This window comes from Balaenoptera borealis (genome assembly GCF_965194805.1).
Source record: "Balaenoptera borealis genome assembly, chromosome: 8".
Lineage (NCBI taxonomy): Eukaryota > Metazoa > Chordata > Mammalia > Artiodactyla > Balaenopteridae > Balaenoptera > Balaenoptera borealis.
Window position 1 is genome coordinate 45,361,536 of NC_138865.1, and position 19,989 is coordinate 45,381,524.

General features: G+C 34.7%; 1 long non-coding RNA gene across 1 annotated transcript in view; it reads left to right on the plus strand.

Annotated features, from left to right (window-relative positions):
• LOC309632780 overlaps nt 1–15,839 on the plus strand; it is a 101,929-nt gene extending 86,090 nt beyond the window's left edge. The window contains exon 2 of the long non-coding RNA XR_014247068.1: nt 11,921–15,839. This is a non-coding gene — a long non-coding RNA (uncharacterized lncRNA). The remainder of the gene's footprint in view (nt 1–11,920) is intronic.
• Nucleotides 15,840–19,989: the final 4,150 nt, after the last annotated feature.

Here is a 19,989-nt window from a genome sequence, read left to right on the forward strand (position 1 = left end):
TGACAGAAAAACACACAGCAGATGAAGGAGCAGGGTCAAAACACACCAGACCTAACAAATGAAGAGGAAATAGGTAGTCTACCTGAAAAAGAATTCAGAATAATGATAGTAAGGATGATCCAAAATCTTGGAAATAGAATAGACAAAATGCAAGAAACATGTAACAAGACGTAGAAGAACTAAAGAGGAACAAAGCAATGATGAAAAATACAATAAATGAAATTAAAAATATTCTAGATGGGATCAATAGCAGAATAACTGAGGCAGAAGAAAGGATAAGTGACCTGGAAGATAAAATGGTGGAAATAACTACTGCAGAGCAGGATAAAGAAAAAAGAATGAAAAGAACTGAGGACAGTCTCAGAGACCTCTGGGACAACATTAAATGCACCAACATTCGAATTATAGGGGTCCCAGAAGAAGAAGAGAAAAAGAAAGGGACTGAGAAAATATTTGAAGAGATTATAGTTGAAAACTTCCCTAATATGGGAAAGGAAATAGTTAATCAAGTCCTGGAAGCACAGAGAGTCCCATACAGGATAAACCCAAGGAGAAACACGCCAAGACACATATTAATCAAACTGTCAAAAATTAAATATAAGGAAAACATATTAAAAGCAGCAAGGGAAAAACAACAAATAACACACAAGGGAATCCCCATATGGTTAACAGCTGATCTTTCAGCAGAAAATCTGCAAGCCAGAAGGGAGTGGCAGGACATACTTAAAGTGATGAAGGAGAAAAACCTACAACCAAGATTACTCTACCCAGCAAGGATCTCATTCAGATGTGATGGAGAAATTAAAACCTTTACAGACAAGCAAAAGCTGAGAGAGTTCAGCACCACCAAACCAGCTTTACAACAAATGCTAAAGGAACTTCTCTAGGCAAGAAACACAAGAGAAGGAAAACATCTACAATAACAAACCCAAAACATTTAAGAAAATGGGAGTAGGAACATACATATCGATAATTACCTTAAATGTAAATGGATTAAATGCTCCCACCAAAAGACACAGGCTGGCTGAATGGATACAAAAACAAGACCCATATATATGCTGTCTACAAGAGACCCACTTCATACCTAGAGACACATACAGACTGAAAGTGAGGGGATGGAAAAAGATATTCCATGCAAATGGAAATCAAAAGAAAGCTGGAGTAGCAATTCTCATATCAGACAAACTGGACTTTAAAATAAAGAATATTACAAGAGACAAAGAAGGACACTATATAATGATCAAGGGATCGATCCAAGAGGAAGGTATAACAATTGTAAATATTTATGCACCCAACATAGGAGCACCTCAATACATAAGGCAAATACTAACAGCCATAAAAGGGGAAATCGACAGCAACACAATCATAGTAGGGGACTTTAACACCCCACTTTCACCAACGGACAGATCATCCAAAATGAAAATAAATAAGGAAACACAAGCTTTAAATGATACATTAACCAAGATGGACTTAATTGATATTTATAGGACATTCCACCCAAAAACAACAGAATACACATTTTTCTCAAGTGCTCATGGAACATTCTCCAGGATAGATCATAGCTTGGGTCACAAATCAAGCCTTGGTAAATTTAAGAAAATTGAAATCGTATCAAGTATCTTTTCCGACCACAACGCTATGAGACTAGATATCAATTACAGGAAAAGATCTGTAAAAAATACAAACACATGGAGGCTACACAATACACTACTTAATAACGAAGTGATCACTGAAGAAATCAAAGGGGAAATCAAAAAATACCTAGAAACAAATGACAATGGAGATATGACGACCCAAAACCTATGGGACGCAGCAAAAGCAGTGTTAAGAGGGAAGTTTATAGCAATACAAGCCTACCTCAAGAAACAGGAAACATCTCGAATAAACAACCTAACCTTGCACCTAAAGCAATTAGAGAAAGAAGAACAAAAAAACCCCAAAGCCAGCAGAAGGAAAGAAATTATAAAGATCAGGTCAGAAATAAATGAAAAAGAAATGAAGGAAACAATAGCAAAAATCAATGAAACTAAAAGCTGGTTCTTTGAGAGGATAAACAAAATTGATAAACCATTAGCCAGACTCATCAAGAGAAAAAGGGAGAAGACTCAAATCAATAGAATTAGAAATGAAAAAGGAGAAGTAATCACTGACACTGCAGAAATACAAAAGATCATGAGAGATTACTATAAGCAACTCTATGCCAATAAAATGGACAACCTGGAAGAAATGGACAGATTCTTAGAAATGCACAAACTGCCGAGACTGAACCAGGAAGAAATAGAAAATATGAACAGACCAATCACAAGCACTGAAATTGAAACTGTGATTAAAAACCTTCCAACAAACAAAAGCCCAGGACCAGATGGCTTCACAGGTGAATTCTATGAAACATTTAGAGAAGAGCTAACACCTATCCTTCTCAAACTCTTCCAAAATATTGCAGAGGGAGGAACACTCCCAAACTCATTCTACGAGGCCACCATCACCCTGATAACAAAACCAGACAAAGATGTCACAATGAAAGAAAACTACAGGCCAATATCACTGATGAACATAGATGCAAAAATCCTCAACAAAATACTAGCAAACAGAATCCAACAGCACATTAAAAGGATCATACATCATGATCAAGTGGGGTTTATCCCAGGAATGCAAGGATTCTTCAATATACGCAAATCAATCAATGTGATACACCATAATAACAAATTGAAGGAGAAAAACCATATGATCATCTCAGTAGATGCAGAGAAAGCTTTCGACAAAATTCAACACCCATTTTTGATAAAAGCCCTGCAGAAAGTAGGCATAGAGGGAACTTTCCTCAACATAATAAAGGCCATATATGACAAACCCACAGCCAACATTGTCCTCAATGGTGCAAAACTGAAACCATTTCCACTAAGATCAGGAACAAGACAAGGTTGCCCACTCTCACCACTATTATTCAACATAGTTTTGGAAGTGTTAGCCACAGCAATCAGAGAAGACAAAGAAATAAAAGGAATCCAAATCGGAAAAGAAGAAGTAAAGCTGTCACTATTTGCAGATGACATGATACTATACATAGAGAATCCTAAAGATGCTACCAGAAAACTCCTAGAGCTAATCAATGAATTTGGTAAAGTAGTAGGATACAAAATTAATGCACAGAAATCTCTTGCATTGCTATACACTAATGACGAAAAATCTGAAAGTGAAATTAAGAAAGCACTCCCGTTTACCATTGCAACAAAAAGAATAAAATATCTAGGAATAAACCTACCTAAGGAGACAAAACTCCTGTATGCAGAAAATTATAGGACACTGATGAAAGAAATTAAAGATGATACAAATAGATGGAGAGATATACCATGTTCCTGGATTGGAAGAATCAACATTGTGAAAATGACTCTACTACCCAAAGCAATCTACAGATTCAATGCAATCCCTATCAAACTACCACTGGCATTTTTCACAGAACTAGAACAAAAAGTTTCACAATTTGTATGGAAACACAAAAGACCCCGAATAGCCAAAGCAATCTTGAGAACGAAAAATAGAGCTGGGGGAATCAGGCTCCCTGACTTCAGACTATATTACAAAGCTTCAGTAATCAAGACAGTTTGGTACTGGCACAAAAACAGAAATATAGATCAATGGAACAGGATAGAAAGCCCAGAGATAAACCCACACACATATGGTCACCTTATCTTTGATAAAGGAGGCAAGCATATACAGTGGAGAAAAGACAGCCTCTTCAATAAGTGGTGCTGGGAAAATTGGACAGATACATGTAAAAGTATGAAATTAGAACACTCCCTGACACCACGCACAAAAATAAACTCAAAATGGATTAAAGACCTAAGTGTAAGGGCAGACACTATCAAACTCTTAGAGGAAAACATAGGCAGAACACTCTATGACATACATCACAGCAAGATTCTTTTTGACCCAGCTCCCAGAGAAATGGAAATAAGAACACAAATAAACAAATGGGACCTAATGAAACTTAAAAGCTTTTGCACAGCAAAGGAAACCATAAACAAGACCAAAAGACAACCCTCAGAATGGGAGAAAATATTTGCAAATGAAGCAACTGACAAAGGATTAATCTCCAAGATTTACAAGCAGCTCATGCAGCTCAATAACAAAAAAACGAACAACGCAATCCAAAAATGGGCAGAAGACCTAAATAGACATTTCTCCAAAGAAGATATACAGATTGCCAACAGACACATGAAAGAATGCTAAACATCATTAATCATTAGAGAAATGCAAATCAAAACTACAATGAGATATCATCTCACACCGGTCAGAATGGCCATCATCAAAAAATCTACAAACAATAAATGCTGGAGAGGGTGTGGAGGAAAGGGAACTCTCTTGCACTGTTGGTGGGAATGTAAATTGATACAGCCACTATGGAGAACAGTATGGAGGTTCCTTAAAAAACTACAAATAGAACTACCATACGACCCAGCAATCCCACTACTGGGCATATACCCTGAGAAAACCATAGTTCAAAAAGAGTCATGTACCAAATTGTTCATTGCAGCTCTATTTACAATAGCCAGGACATGGAAGCAACCTAAGTGTCCATCGACAGATGAATGGATAAAGAAGATGTGGCACATATGTACAATGGAATATTACTCAGCCATAAAACGAAATGAAATGGAGGTATTTGTAATGAGGTGGATGGAGTTAGAGTCTGTCATACAGAGTGAAGTAAGTCAGAAAGAGAAAAACAAATACAGTATGCTAACACATATATACGGAATCTAAGGGAAAAAAAAAAAAAAAGACCATGAAGAACCTAGTGGCAAGACGGGAATAAAGACACAGACCTACTAGAGAATGGACTTGAGGATATGGGGAGGGGGTGGGGTGAGATGTGACAGGGTAAGAGAGTGTCATGGACATATATACACTACCAAACATAAAATAGATAGCTAGTGGGAAGCAGCCACATAGCACAGGGAGATCAGCTCGGTGCTTTGTGACCACCTAGAGGGGTGGGATGGGGAGGGTGGGAGGGAGGGAGATGCAAGAGGGAAGAGATATGGGAACATATTGTATGTGTATAACTGATTCACTTTGTTATAAAGCAGAAGCTAACACACCATTGTAAGGCAATTATACTTCAATAAAGATGTTTAAAAAAAAAAAAAAAAAGAGTCATGTTCCACAATGTTCATTGCAGCTCTATTTACAATAGCCCGGACATGGAAGCAACATAAGTGTCCATCAATCAACAGATGAATGGATAAAGAGATGTGGCACATATATACAATGGAATATTACTCAGCCATAAAAAGACATGAAATTGAGTTATTTGTAGTGAGTTGGATGGACCTAGAGTCTGTCATACAGAGTGAAATTAGTCAGAAAGAGAAAAACAAATATCGTATGCTAACACATATATATATGGAATCTAAAAACAAAAAGAAAGGTGATGAAGAACCTAGGGGCAAGATGGGAATAATGACGCAGTCCTACTAGGGAATGGACTTGAGGACACGGGGAGGGGGAAGGTTAAGCTGGGACAAAGTGAGAGTGTGGCACAGACATATACACACTACCAAATGTAGAATAGCTAGCTAGTGGGAAGCAGTCTCATAGCACAGGGAAATCAGCTCGGTGCTTTGTGACCAGCTAGAAGGGTGGGATAGGGAGGCCTGGAGGGAGGGAGATGCAAGATATGGGGATATATGTACATGTATATGTATAACTTATTCACTTTGTTATAAAGCAGAAACTAACACACCATTGTAAAGCAATTATACTCCAATAAAAACGCTTAAAAAAAAAGTTTCTAACCTAAAGAATAAAAATCGGCTGAAAAGAAAAAAGAAAAAAGAAAAAAATAGATAGAGTTATGGAAATCACCAAGTAAGAGCAGCAAAAAGAAAAATAATTTTAAATAAATGAGGACACTTTAAGGTATCTCTAGGATAACATAAGGCACACCAACATCACATTATAGGGGTTCCAGAAGGAGGAGGCAGAGAGGAAAGGGTCAAATATGTATTGATACCATTATAGCTTGAAAACTTCCTGAACCTGAAGAAGAAAATAGATATCCAGGTACAGAAAGCATAGAGTTCTAGACAAGTTGAAATGAACGACCAAAGATATCAAGACATATCATAATTAATATGGCAAAAATTTTAAATAAAGAGAGAATTCAAAATGCAGCAAGAGAAAAAGAGAGTCACATACAAGGCAACCTCCATAAGGCTGTCAGCTGATATTTCTGCAAAAACTTTGCTGGTCAGAAGGAAGTGGCATGATATTTTAAAGTACTGAAAGGGGAAGACGTACAACCTAGGATATTCTGCCCAGTAAGTTTATCATTTAGAATTGAAGGAGAGAAAAATAACTTCTCAGACAACCTAAAACTAAGAGTATATCAATCCTAATATGGCCCTAAAAGAAATGTTAAAATGTGTTTTCTAAGTGGAAAAGAAAAGGCTATAAGAAGTCAGAATCTATAGGAAAGGAAAAGTCCCACTAGTAAAGGCAAATATGTAGAGTAAAGGATGTGGATCAACTACTTAAATAAGCTATTATGAAGATTAAGAGACAAAAAATGTAAAATCAACTATAACTACAATAAACAGTTAACTAATAGACATGAAGACATAAAATATGACATAAAAAACACAAAACATTGAATAAGAAAATGTAAATCTTTCAGAATGGGTTTAAACTTAAATGACTACCAGTTTAAAACAAAAATATAGCTATAGGTCAACATATAAGAGCCCCATGGTAACCACAAATCAAAAACCTATAATGGATAATAAAAATCAGTGAGGAAATTAATTTTTAAAAGACCAAAATAAACAGAACAGTAGAAAAGATCTGTGAAACCAAGAGTTGGTTTTTTGAAAAGATAGACAAAATTGATAATCCTTTATTTAGGCTCATCATGAGAAAAAGAGGGAGGACTCAAATAAACAGACTAAGAAATAAAAGAGGAAAAATTACATCCAATATCACAGATATACAAAAAAATGTATAAGAGAATACTACAGTTCTACACCAACAAATTGGACAACTGAGAAGAAATGGATAAATTCCTATAAACCTACAGTTTTCCATGACTAAATCAGGAAGAAATATATAATCTGAACAGACTGACCACTAGTAGTGAAATTGAATTTGTGATTTAAAAAAAAAGAAAAGAAAAGAATAAAACCTCCCAGCAAACAAAAGGCCAGGACCAGATGGCTTCTGGGGAATTCTACCCAACACAAAAGACCTTATACCTATCCTTCTCAAACTATTTCAAAAAAATGGAGATGACAGAACACTCCCTAATTCCTTCTATGAGACCACCATTACCCTAATACCAAAACCAAAGACACTACAAAAAGGAAAAGAAAATTACAAGCCAACATCCTGATGAATATACATGCAAAAATATTCAACAAACCATTAACAAACTAAATCCAACAATACATAAGAAGGATCATATACCATGATCAAGTTTGATTCATTCCAGGGTCACCAGGATGGTTCAACATAAACAAATTAATCAATGTGATACACCACATTAATGAAAAGAAAGAGAAAAACCACATGATCATCTCAATAGATGCAGTAAAAGCATTTGACAAAATTCAGCATCCATTCATGATAAAAATTCTCATCAAAGTAGGTATAGAGGGAACATAGCTCAATGTAATAAAGGTCATTTATGACAAACCAACAGCTATCATAATGAGCAAAAGCTTTCAGCTGTAAATAATGAATAAGACAAGGATGCCCATTCTTGCCACTTCTATTTAACATAGTATTGGAATTCCTAGCCACAGCAATCAGACGAAAGGAAGGAAGGAAGGAAGGAAGGAAGGAAGGAAGGAATGAAGGAAGGAAGGAAGGAAGGAAGGAAGAAAGGGAGGGAGGGAGAAAGAGAAAAGAAAAAAGAAATAGAAGGCATCTAAATTGGAAGGGAAGAATTGAAGGTGTCACTATTTGTAGATAACATGATACTACATAGAGAAAACCCTAAAGTCTCTATCAAAACTATTAGAACTAACAAATTCAGAAAATTTGCAGGATACAATATTAACATACAGAAATCTGTTGCTTTTCTATACACTAATAATGAACTATCAGAAAGAGAAAGGAAGAAAATAATCACTTAAAATCACATCAAAAATAATACCTAGGAATAAAATTAACCAAGGAGGTGAAAGACCTATACTCTGAAAACCATAAAACATTGATGAAGGAAATTGAAGGTAATACAAAGAAATGGAAAGATATCCCATGTTCATGAATTGGAAGAATTAATACTGTTAAAATGTCCATACTACCCAAAGCTATCTACAGACTTATTTCAATCCGTGTTATAAAACACCCATGACATTTTTCACAGAACTAGAACAAATAATCCTAAAATTTATATGGAACCACAAAAGATCCTGAATAGTCAAAGCAATCTTGAAAAAAAAGAACAAAACTGGAGGTATCACCCGCCCTGACTTTAGACTATACTACAAAGCTACAGCCATCACAACAGTAAGGTACTGGCACAAAAACAGACACATAGATCAATAAGCAAATGTAGCTCAACACATTCCATTTAAATGGCATTCAAGAATATTAAAAGTAATTGACAGTGATAGAATCAGAAAGGAGTTGCTTCTTGGTAGGGCTTGGGGGTGGCTTTGAATTGACTGGAAGTGAACTAGAGGGATATTTCTGAGTAATGGATATGTTCTATATTTGTATTAAGATGGTGGTTGCCAGGGTTCAATTGTTTGAACATGCCAAGTTGAATACTTAAGTGTAGTGCATTTAACCATCTGTAAATGATTTCTCAATTAAAAAAATAAGGTTAACAAGTAAAAAGTTCTCCTAAGATATCATTCATAACAATGTTTGGAGAAGATGAAGACTATCTGTAAATGGCATATCAAGGGAGGGGGAGCATTTGCAGTCATGTGCTCCAGCAAAGAGGAATGTTTTACAGCTAATATTGTTTGGAATTATTGGTGTATGGTGATTATTTTAAAAAGGGTAAATAGACTGCTAGTTAATTCTATTGTTATTGTATCTATACAGACAATGCACCCTTTTATTTTCCGTACCTGGGTTAACAAATAATACAGATTGGAACTTGCCAACTATTTAGTGCATAAGGCTCAAGCTTGAGTGAAAATGGTTGCAAAACTTTTTTTAAAAAATTAGAGAACCTGAAGAAATGTTACGTGAGAAAAATCAGAAAATAACACAGGAGGAGAACAAGCAGAAGCTGAGTGAATAAGTCAAAAAGTAGAAGAGCAAAAGAGAGATTCCCCCCAAACTAACAGATTCTATAAAACCCAAACTGGTGTTCACTGAAGAAGTCTATGAATTTCTTTGCTGCTTGAGTGGCAGAAGCATTGCCAACTTGGGTACTAATTAAGTCAAGCAAACAAGAAAATAGAAATGCTTAGAACACAAACTACCATGAATACCAGATATACTCCAAGAAGATGGGATTAGCAAACATTTCTGGAAAATGTTCCTTTATACCAAAACATATTTTAAAGCCAATAGAATTTGGTGAAATTTTATTCTCCCTATAAAGGCATGTCACCATTAGTTACAGCTCTCAGTAGTGGTCTTGAATTCTGTATGCTTTAAGTGGAGATGGAAATAGCATCTATTGAAATACAGGTCCAGCTACTTAGAGAACTTTCTGGATTTCCTTTTTTCTTATATGTACTTAATAAGTCCCTTCTATCTTTGGTTTCCTGACTTATTCTTCTTTCCTTGCAACTTGAAAGGGCCTAAGAAAAAATCTAATTACTAGATTTCAGATGGTAGACTTTTATAAAGTAAAATAGTCAGAAATGTTATAGAGTTTTAGAATATAATGTGAGATTTTATTAAGAAACCTTAGTGAGTTTTAAGATATATCATTTTATAGGCTTGTTCGAATCATCATTTTCCATTTCTAGTGAATACTAAGGGAATGTAATGAATGAGGGTTATAGCTGCCTATGTAATCACCATATTTTATAGTTGAATGGTAAAGGAAATGATGCTAGAAATTAGCTAATTTGGATAGCTTTTGTTTAAAACTAAAATCTCAATTTGTTAGTAAAATTTTTCTTCTATATCATATATTGAGGATTGGATAAAATCCATAAACTTAGACCCTTATGAGGTTTAGACCCAGTAACTAGTCTTTTTTCTTTTACAAACCACATATTATATCATAAGCAGTTTTATTTTTAACTTAGGTGGAAAGAGTGTCTAGTACCAGCTTTTCACTGTTGAAGAGTGCGCCCAATGGCAATTAATTAGATTTAAATGTATGTTATGATGTGTTAAGAATTTTTAAAGAGAATTTTAAACATGGCAATTAATTATTTTACTGAAAGTTATAGTATAGTTAACTTTAAAAAAATGGATATATATTTATGATATATATCAAAGTTTAAGTGATTCCATTTAGTTTTAAAGATAAAACAGAAGATGAAGTAGACATTTTTCTTTACTGTTTTACCATTTTTTTAATTCAACAAATATTGATTGATTGTTGCTGAAAATACAAAGCTATGCATGATCACCTGCCTTCAAAAAGTTTATAGACTACAAACAAGGTAAAAGCAAAGCATAGGCAGGTAGCTACAATACAAAGTAACTGTGATGATTCTGAAAGGAGACAGTTTTATAAGCGCTAGAAGAAGGTAAGCATTTTGTTGGTTGGGGAAGAGCAAAGGTTTATTCAGTTTTGGGCTATATCCCCTTTGTAATTATTTTTAGTGTTTTTTAGAACTCTTCTTTTGTGTAGCTCACTCCTTTCTAATATTCTGCTCCACAAATCCCAGCCACCTTAACCATTCTCTCTCTTTTCACTTCAGTGGGACCGTGATGCTTTGCTTGAGTTCCTCTTCCCTTAACCAGGCAGAAAGGTGAGTGATCATCGGTCTCACTCCAGTTGTAAAGTATAGTTATTTAGGAGGTAAAAAGAGTAATTAATGAATCTTGTTGCTTTGGCTAATGAGATTCCAGTTAGAGATTTTCAGCTTCTTTTAGCTGCCTATGATAGCGTATGAGACAAGAGAGATGAGTTAAAGAAGAAACTGATTAGTCTTTAAGAAGACTGTAAAGCAAACTAAAAGAATAGAGCATAGTAAAAGGGGTATGACAGACATGAGGAGGTGAAATGGGAGTGGAGGGAACAGGTTACAATATGAATTAGAATAGTTAAGGGAAACCTATCTGAGAAGGAGAGAATCGAGCAAAGCTTTAAGATGGTTAGAGATTTAGCCAAGAACGTATCTGGGGAAAAGTAACTGCAGGCAGAAGACTGAAGCAATGTCACTGAGACAAGAGTATGCTTGGCATTAGAGAAACACCAAGGAGCTAAGTGAATATGGTGTAGGGTAGAAGAAGATGCTATCTAGAGGTGATGAGGGAAGGCCATTACCTTTGAGACTGTGTAAGGATTCTGGCTTTATTGTGAATGAAATGGAGAGCCATTTAATATGGTGTTTTGATCCGATTTGAGGATATACTCTAAGTTATATCTTAAAATATTTATTCTGGCTGCTCTACGTAAGGATAGTAGACATTAGAATTTCAAAGTAAATAGGGAGGCAGGTTTAAAAACAAGGGAACCATCTAGGATTGCAATGATTTAGAAGAAAGTTGATGGTATCTCTGATCTTCTGATAGCGGTACAAGTAGTGAAGATTCAGGTTATGAATATATTTTTAAAATAAAGTAACCATAATTTCCTGGAGGGTTAGATGAGGAGTGCAAGAGAATCAAGGATATCTCCAGGTATTATAGCCTGACAATTAGAAATGGAAGTGTCTTTAACTGAGATGGAGCAGGTGGTGGATGGAGCATGCTGGGGGTTAGGAGGGTAATGGAAATAGTAGTTCAGATTTGGAAACATCAATTTTGAGATGACTATTAGAATTTCAAGTAGCTACTTTAATATATGACACAGTGATTGATTATTGAAGCACTTAACCATTAGATTATGTGATACTTATGGAAAGGGACCAGGACATGTTTATCTTTAATTTCCCATGGCACACAGCACAGAGAAGAATATATTACCATAGCCAATGCCTCTCATTCTAATTATTCACTGCATTTCTAGAGTAGTCTAGCAAATGACTGTAATGACTGTAGTTTTAAACAAATTACAAGGATTTTTAAGTGGCTTTAAGGTGCAATGTTAAAAAAAATAGAAACATAGATAGCTAGTGGGAAGCAACCGCATAGCACAGGGAGATCAGCTCTGTGCTTTGTGACCACCTAGAGGTGTGGGATAGGGAGGGCGGGAGGGAGGGAGATGCAAGAGGGAAGAGATATGGGAACATATGTATATGTATAACTGATTCACTTTGTTATAAAGCAGAAACTAACACACCATTGTAAAGCAATTATACTCCAATAAAGATGTTAAAAAAAAAAAGAAACAAAACATTCTTAAAGCATAAAATACACACGAAAATATAGAGCAGGAGGTTTCTATGAGTGAACATGCTTTACTTGGCTATGCTTACTTTGTTCTACTGAATCAGGGTGGCTGTATAACAGTACAAAACCACACATCTTTTGTAGGTTTCTGTTTTCTAAAGCTTCTTCTCCATCTATCCTTTGGTGTTCTAAATATAACTCTGTAACCATATCACAGAAGTTTTTCTCTTGAATTTCTCAGAATTCTATAGAATATATATTACTGAAGCACATTCATATGAGGGCTAACAAAGTAGATAAAACATAATTCTTCTCATGGTGAGGACACTGTAATCCTGAATATGGAAACTGAGTATTCATACCATTTATGAACAAGAAATCAGAATTGCAGTGTGGAGTAAATATTAACATTTTAAAATATGAGTCTTTATTTTACATGTATATCAAAATCCTCCCTAGTAAATTTCTCTCACTAGACTTCTTTCTAACATAGAAATTCTATTACAATACATATAATACTCTCCCCATTACACTGTCTCTTGGCCTGAAATTTCATATGTCCTGAGGCAAAAATGACAACTACTTTTAAAATCAATTTGATCCATAAGTGTTTTTTAAAAATAGTATTTTGTCACAATCAGTAATAAAACTATAATTTGCTCTTAATAATGTATATTTTAAATCAAATCAGTTACCTATAATAGATGCCTATATCAAATAATGGCATAATGTTTTTGAAGGGAGATTATGTATATCAAAGTAAAAATCAGAATTTCATGCTTAGGCCTTTCTAGTTAATAGCTCTTCTTCACATCTTACATTACAGGAACCAACTTGAGTGGCATCTTCTATGGTTGTACATTAGAAGTTAAGTCTTGTAAATGCCTGTCTATGTTTGCTACTGAATGAGACTTACCAATTTTAGTCATTTATTCCTAATTTATAGTGATACCCAGCCTAAGTTATGGGATCACTTTAGTCCAACTATAAAATATTTATAAGAGTATATGTGGGGGAGAAAATGGACCACATCAACAAAAAAATTTCCTAAATTACATTATTTTGTATATGCAGTCAAAAATAGATATTTGTAAAAAAGAAAATCCACATTCATACTATGTAGGGTTTAAAAACTTTTGATTAGGGAATTTCAAAATAAGTGAAAAGAAAAGCAGGGCAAAAGATCTGAAGTGACATCGCACCAAAGAAGATATATAGATGATAAGTAAGTATATAAAAAGTTGCTTGAAATCATATGTCATTAAGGGATTGCAAATAAAAACAATTATGAGAACCGCTACACATCTTTCAGAATGACTAAAATCCAAAATACTGACAATACCAAATCCAGACAAGATATGGAATAAGATTAACTCTCATTAATATTGATGGGAATACAAAATAGTACAGCCACTTTGGAAGACGCTGTGGAAGTTTCTTACAAAGTCAAACATAGACTAACCACTCAACCCAGCAATCATGGTCCTAGGCATTTGCCAAAATAAATTGAAAACTATGAATACACAAAATCTTGTACATGGGTGTTTATAGGAGATTTATTCATAATTACCAAAACTTAGAAGCAACTAAGATGTCCCTCAATAAGTTAAGGACTGTGGCTCATCCACATAACGTAATAATATTCATCAATAAAAAGAAATGAGTTATCAAGCCACAAAAGAGAATGGCAGAACCTTAAATGTATATTGATAAGTGAAAGAAGCAAATCTGAAAAGGCTACATACCATATAATTCCAACTATATGACATCTGAAAAAGGCAAAACTATAGAGACAATGAAAAGATCAGGGGTTGTAGCACAGGGGAATTTTAGGGCAGTGAAACTATTCTGTATGATAATGTAATTGTGAATACATGATATTATACATTTGTCAAACCCATAGAAATGTAAAACACCAAGAATGATCCCTAATAATAACTATGGACTTTAATTAATAATAATGTATCAATATTGGTTTATCAATTTTAAAAAATGTATCACACCAATGACAGATGTTAATAATAGGGAAAGACTTGGTGTATGAAGGATGGAGGTGGGCTGAGGTGTAGGGGTGAATATCTCTCTGTACTTTTTGCAAGCCTAATACTGCTCTAAGAAATGAAGTCTATTCATTAAAAAAATAAATAAAAACAAATTTAAAAACACAACCACCCTGTTTTTATTGAGAGAAAAAGTATATTTTGTATATAAGATAATGAAAGGTCTACAAGAAATGTCAGCAAACATATTTTCTCTGGGTTGTAGGTTTTTGGGTGCCTTTATTATTTATTTATTTATACTTATTTATATTTTATTTTATACTGTATTAATTTTATAATTTAAAAAATGAGGAAATTACATCAGCTAAAATAATTCTAGTGCTTTTATGCATATCTACATATCAAATATTCTGAAACAAAAAGGAAATTCTATGAATATTCTGAAACAAAAAGGAAATTCTATGATTATTCCTAAAAAAATCGTTTTCTGTGTCACAATTATGTGTCAGTCACTGCACCAACATAAGAAATATAAACATTAGTAAGAGCTCACAGAAACAAACTCACAATCTCCATGTGAAACAAGACATTAACTTACTTTAGCACAGCATCGTAGAAGATGGTTGGGAGCATGGGTGAGGTGCTGGGAAGGACTGGTGTGACAGGGTTATTTTATTCTAGACAGTGATATACAGGAGTCCTTTGATGTGATTTTTGTGAGTGATTCAGAATATTCTAGAAGAAGGATCTACAAAAACCATGGAGAATAAAAGTAGATGCTATTTATGGGAATGTTGAGAAGTTTAATATGATTAGACTGTTAAACATCAGAATCACCTTTTTTTTTTTTTTTTTAAATGCCTGGGACCATCCAAGAACAAAAAATTTTGTAGATGGGTTTTGAGAATCTGCATTCTAATGAAATCTAAAGGAATTCATTTAGTATATAAGTATCATGGAACCATCAAAGTTTTAAGCAAAAAGCATTATAATCCTGGCCATATATATTGTTAATGTAATTAAACAAGGAGGCCATTAGACTGAGGTGATGCTAACGCCTTGGTAGCCTAGTAAGCAAACCAAAACCTAAGCCAGAGTCAGTGTCTCCAAACCAAGAAAATGAAACTTAAGAACAACAAATCACAAACAGCCAACTAAGCTTTCCCAAATAAGGCAACTGCTTAAGCTATAGCCAATAAAATATTTTCTTACTTTGCTTCCCAGTCTTCACTAAAAACACCTCTCCGCTAGCTCCTATTGGTGGAGCACTCCTAATAAACTTTTGAAAGTTTTCATGTGCCTCAGTTTATGTTTTAACTAAATATATATGTATTATGTAGTATGTATATATGTGTGTACGTGTACGTGCCTCTGTGTGTGTGTTTTTAAATAAATGTCAGGTGAATACAGAAACAATGTAACAAGGAAAGATTGGAGTTTGAAAGCCCATTTAAGTATTTTCAATATAGTCCAGGTAAGCATTAATGAGAACCTGTATTGGATTGGGGAACATACTTGCCACATCACAATTTCTGAGAATTATGCTAAACCCTGTTCTGATGAGGTAACATTTGAGTACAATAAAATATAATCATATAATGTGTAATAATTTCTCAGTATTTCTTTATGATTTTATCAAATGGAAAACTAAGGATGTACTGCTTACACTAAGGGCAGCAAAAAGGTGAGTTAATAAAGAATGGTGGAAGGGAGGAAGTAAAGAAGAGAGAGAGAGAAAGGCAGAAAGACAGAAAAATGGAAGGAAGGAAAGGATAGAAGAAGAAGGTAAATTGATGAAAAGCAAGATGATAGAGAACAAAACAAGTTGGATTAAAATGTACTCACAGAAAATGAGGTTGTTTCCCCCACAATGTACTTGAGCATCAAAGCACTGTCTAAATATCCACGCAAATTAAAACTCTTGGCAAGTGGTTGAGACTGTCTATATTTGTCTATTTTCCCCCCTTCCCCCCCTACCCTCTTCCCAAAAGCACACCAAGTCCCATCCTATTCGTCTTGGAGCAAGTCCTGTGTGTTCAAAACTCCTTCCCTTTTTCTCTCCTGTCCCCACCCACCTTCCTACACTATGGTGTTCTTTCCAAACAGGAATAGGGAGAAAAAAGCTAGGTGTGGAAGCAATATCGTCATAGTTGGGATAAAAGGAAGCCATGAGTAAATCAACATATTTGGGCAGGGAGATGGGGAAAAACTGTTAATAAAATATATATCACCAGATGCAGTTGAGTACTGCATGTTTAATGAGCAGGGAAACATACTCAGCCTTTAAGTACTCTCTGAAGTGCTTTCAAGAGCTTAGGCAAACTTGTATTTTATGCAAATCAAAGCTGTCTATTTACAATGCATCATCCTCTTAATTTTCACAAATATTAAAGCAAAAGTCAGAGTGAAGAAAGCACATTGTCTGTAGGGGGAAAGAGGGAGGAATATTAATACTGTCTTCCTAATTTATTTTAGGTACAAATGACTTTATAAGGTTCTTGATGTTTGGTGGTTTTTGAGAAAAGGGGTGGCCAAAGTAAGTATAATGCATATAAAGGTAAAAATCAGTTTGAAGGGGCTGAATAGCTTGCTTATTTCTCTAAAGAGAATTCAGCTGTATTTGTTTAGTGAGTAAACATGGATACTGCTTTGCAGGTGACTGCTTCTTTCTAAATTTACAAGGTTTCCCAAGGGTCTTTATGTGAAACAGAGAAGTCCCTTTTAAAATTCCCTTAACGAAAGTTTCAAAAGGAATATCTGACAACATATACAGCCAACAAATATACGGGTATCTAGTGCAATATATGCTAAAAAACAATGGATTATTTGATGTAAAAACTGTATAGTTTCTCATTAGTTTAATGATTCTAATTCACTGATTCATGCATGCATGTATTCGTCCATCCATCTATCCATCGATCCATTCAACATTTATTAAATGCCTATTATTTCCTGGTTCTACAAAAATGTATCTAAATTCCAAAGACAGAAGTGATTAAATTATTCCAGCAGATATTATACCACATCTTTTCGAAATGCAATGTTTTCCTCAGTAAGTGATATATATATTTTATCAGCAAAATGTATTATCAAATCCATCCACTTATTTCCATTTCTTCTATGACTACTCTAGACCAAAGTACCAATAGCTGTCTCCTAATAACAGTCTGACAATTTGTTTATTAATATTTTTCAGGCTTCTCCCTCCATGTCCATCCAGTCACTACATTCTTTAACCAATTCTCTGCAAAGCAACCAGAGTAGTAAACATAAGGTCTAATTCTGGTCACGTCACTTCTCTACATAAAGCCATTCATTGTCTTCTTAATGTACATTTTTTGCACTTATAAAACCAATAACATAGTCTTTCAGAGTCAAACACTCATGATTGGGAACTCATAAACTTTATAACAATAGCAACTTTTATTTGCTTAGTCATCTTAACATAACTAAATCCTAGTAGAGTGTTATGTTTATTTTAAATGTTGTCCATATGTTTTGACTGAATGAAGGAATATGTGAGAGAAATTAATTATTTCCAATTCAAGATGCTAAAATCATATGCCCACAAAAAAATAGTGGCAGAATGAGGATTGAAAATCTAGGTTTTATGGGTTGGACTAAGAGGATAGTATGAGAAGGAAAGGAAGACATAAAGGGTATGATCAGTTGGTGGCACCAGTCACAGTAGATGTGGCAGACTAGGAGAAAAAATGGGTGGAAACAAAATTAAAAGTTCAGTTTTATGTGGTTGTAAGACAGTTCAGTGAAGACCTCAAGTAGGCTCTTGAATATACAAATAAAGCTGATAAGAGAGATCTCTGCCATATACATAAAAAACACAAAGATCCATATTAATGTTATTTGACAACATCGAAGTACAGGAAAGTGCTTGCCTAAGGACAAAACACAGAGAAAGAAGGAAGGGGGCCTAAACCCCAATCTAAACAAATATACCATATAGAGGTTAAAGAGAAATGGAACAGTGATGAAGATTTAGTACAAGTTTTCAGAAAAATAAGAAGGAAATGTAGTAGGATGAAGTGATAGGAGGAAAATTTAGAGAAGTAAATAGGCAATTATGTCAGATGTTTGTTGATGAATGTCATTCAGATAAAATGTCTCTTGTGGATCTGACAGAATGAAGTTACCAATGGTCTTAACATGAACAGCTTCATCAGATTGAAGGAGAAAGGGGAGGGAAGGTTTTATTAACGTCCTTGTTTAAATAAAAGATATTACAGTTTGCTATTTGGAGTGATGTGAGAAAAGAGGGGAGACTTGATTCAAGAGAGTTGAAGTAATCAAAGAATGAAGCCCTTTGGTTATAAAGATTAGATATAAGTGCATTGGCTAGAATATACCAGATTCTCAATATATGGTAGCTATTAATCTTGTTCCCAGAAAGAATAAATATTATTGTAGTAAGTTTTAAATGTGTGTTGTCTGTGCTAGAATGAAATATTGCTTTTGTTATGTTTTTGCTTACCCAAATCATAATAATTGTGACCACTGATTCTCAGATAACAACTGAAAAATAAAATAGCATTTCGCTGACACTCTCCCAACATCTCTAACCAAAATCTGTTCTGCTACATGTTTCCCCTAAATTGTCCTAGAAATCACCAAAGAATGCTTCGTGAGTGGTCTAAGGATTAACTAATTGTCTTGGATACCAGTTGGTGTCTATTTTCCTTCTCTGCTGCTTCAAGGGTGTCTCTAATCAACACTACATCCAAAAGGGGGAGCTATGTGACCAGAGTTGCTACCAAGAGCACCACTGATACCTCAGAAGCAATGATCAGGAGTGTTAACCTCTGGTTCCAGTGCCTAACATTGAAGACAATGAGGCATCACAGCTGGTATGCTTGCCAGTGCCAACTACCACAATTGCTTCATCCATCATTGCCAATCCCAGCACCGTATTTGCCACTGCCTTTCCCAATAACCCCAGTACTCTCAGTGTCCCAGGAGTGTTGTAGAGCAGCATTCACTTAGTTTTTATTTGTCCTTTCACTGTCACCTTCTCAATCTATTATTCTATTGTGAGTTCAATGATGCAGGAGGTAGGGACAATGTCATTGTCACAATTACCCATCTTTTCCAAATGTTCACTTTCCCTCACTTAATTTTACTCATTCTTTCTTTCTTTTTTTGGGGGGGGGTTGGGGAGTGGAGATTCTTACGTTGTCATACGAATGAGTTTGTTTCCAGACTAAACAATTCTTACCAGTATTCTTCTAGCATGGGCACAAAATGAGGCTTGATATAATAATTCACTTTGCAAAACCATTTGGTGGCAATGCTAGACCTCTTACATGTAATTTAAGGAGAAGGGGGAGGAATCAGAGATGCTTTCCAGGTACAAATTTAGAATATCACTATATTAAATTATAAAAGTTACCCAGAGTCTAAGTCTAGTTCTAAAATAACCCATGAAATCCTCATAAGCTTTCCCAAAATCTAAGGTCAGAAAAGGTGTTTAAAAGTCAGATATGTTCTGGCTCACATTTTGTAATTTACTCAATTTTTAAAGTGTTTTCTTTGCTTAGTTCTTCTTTGAAGT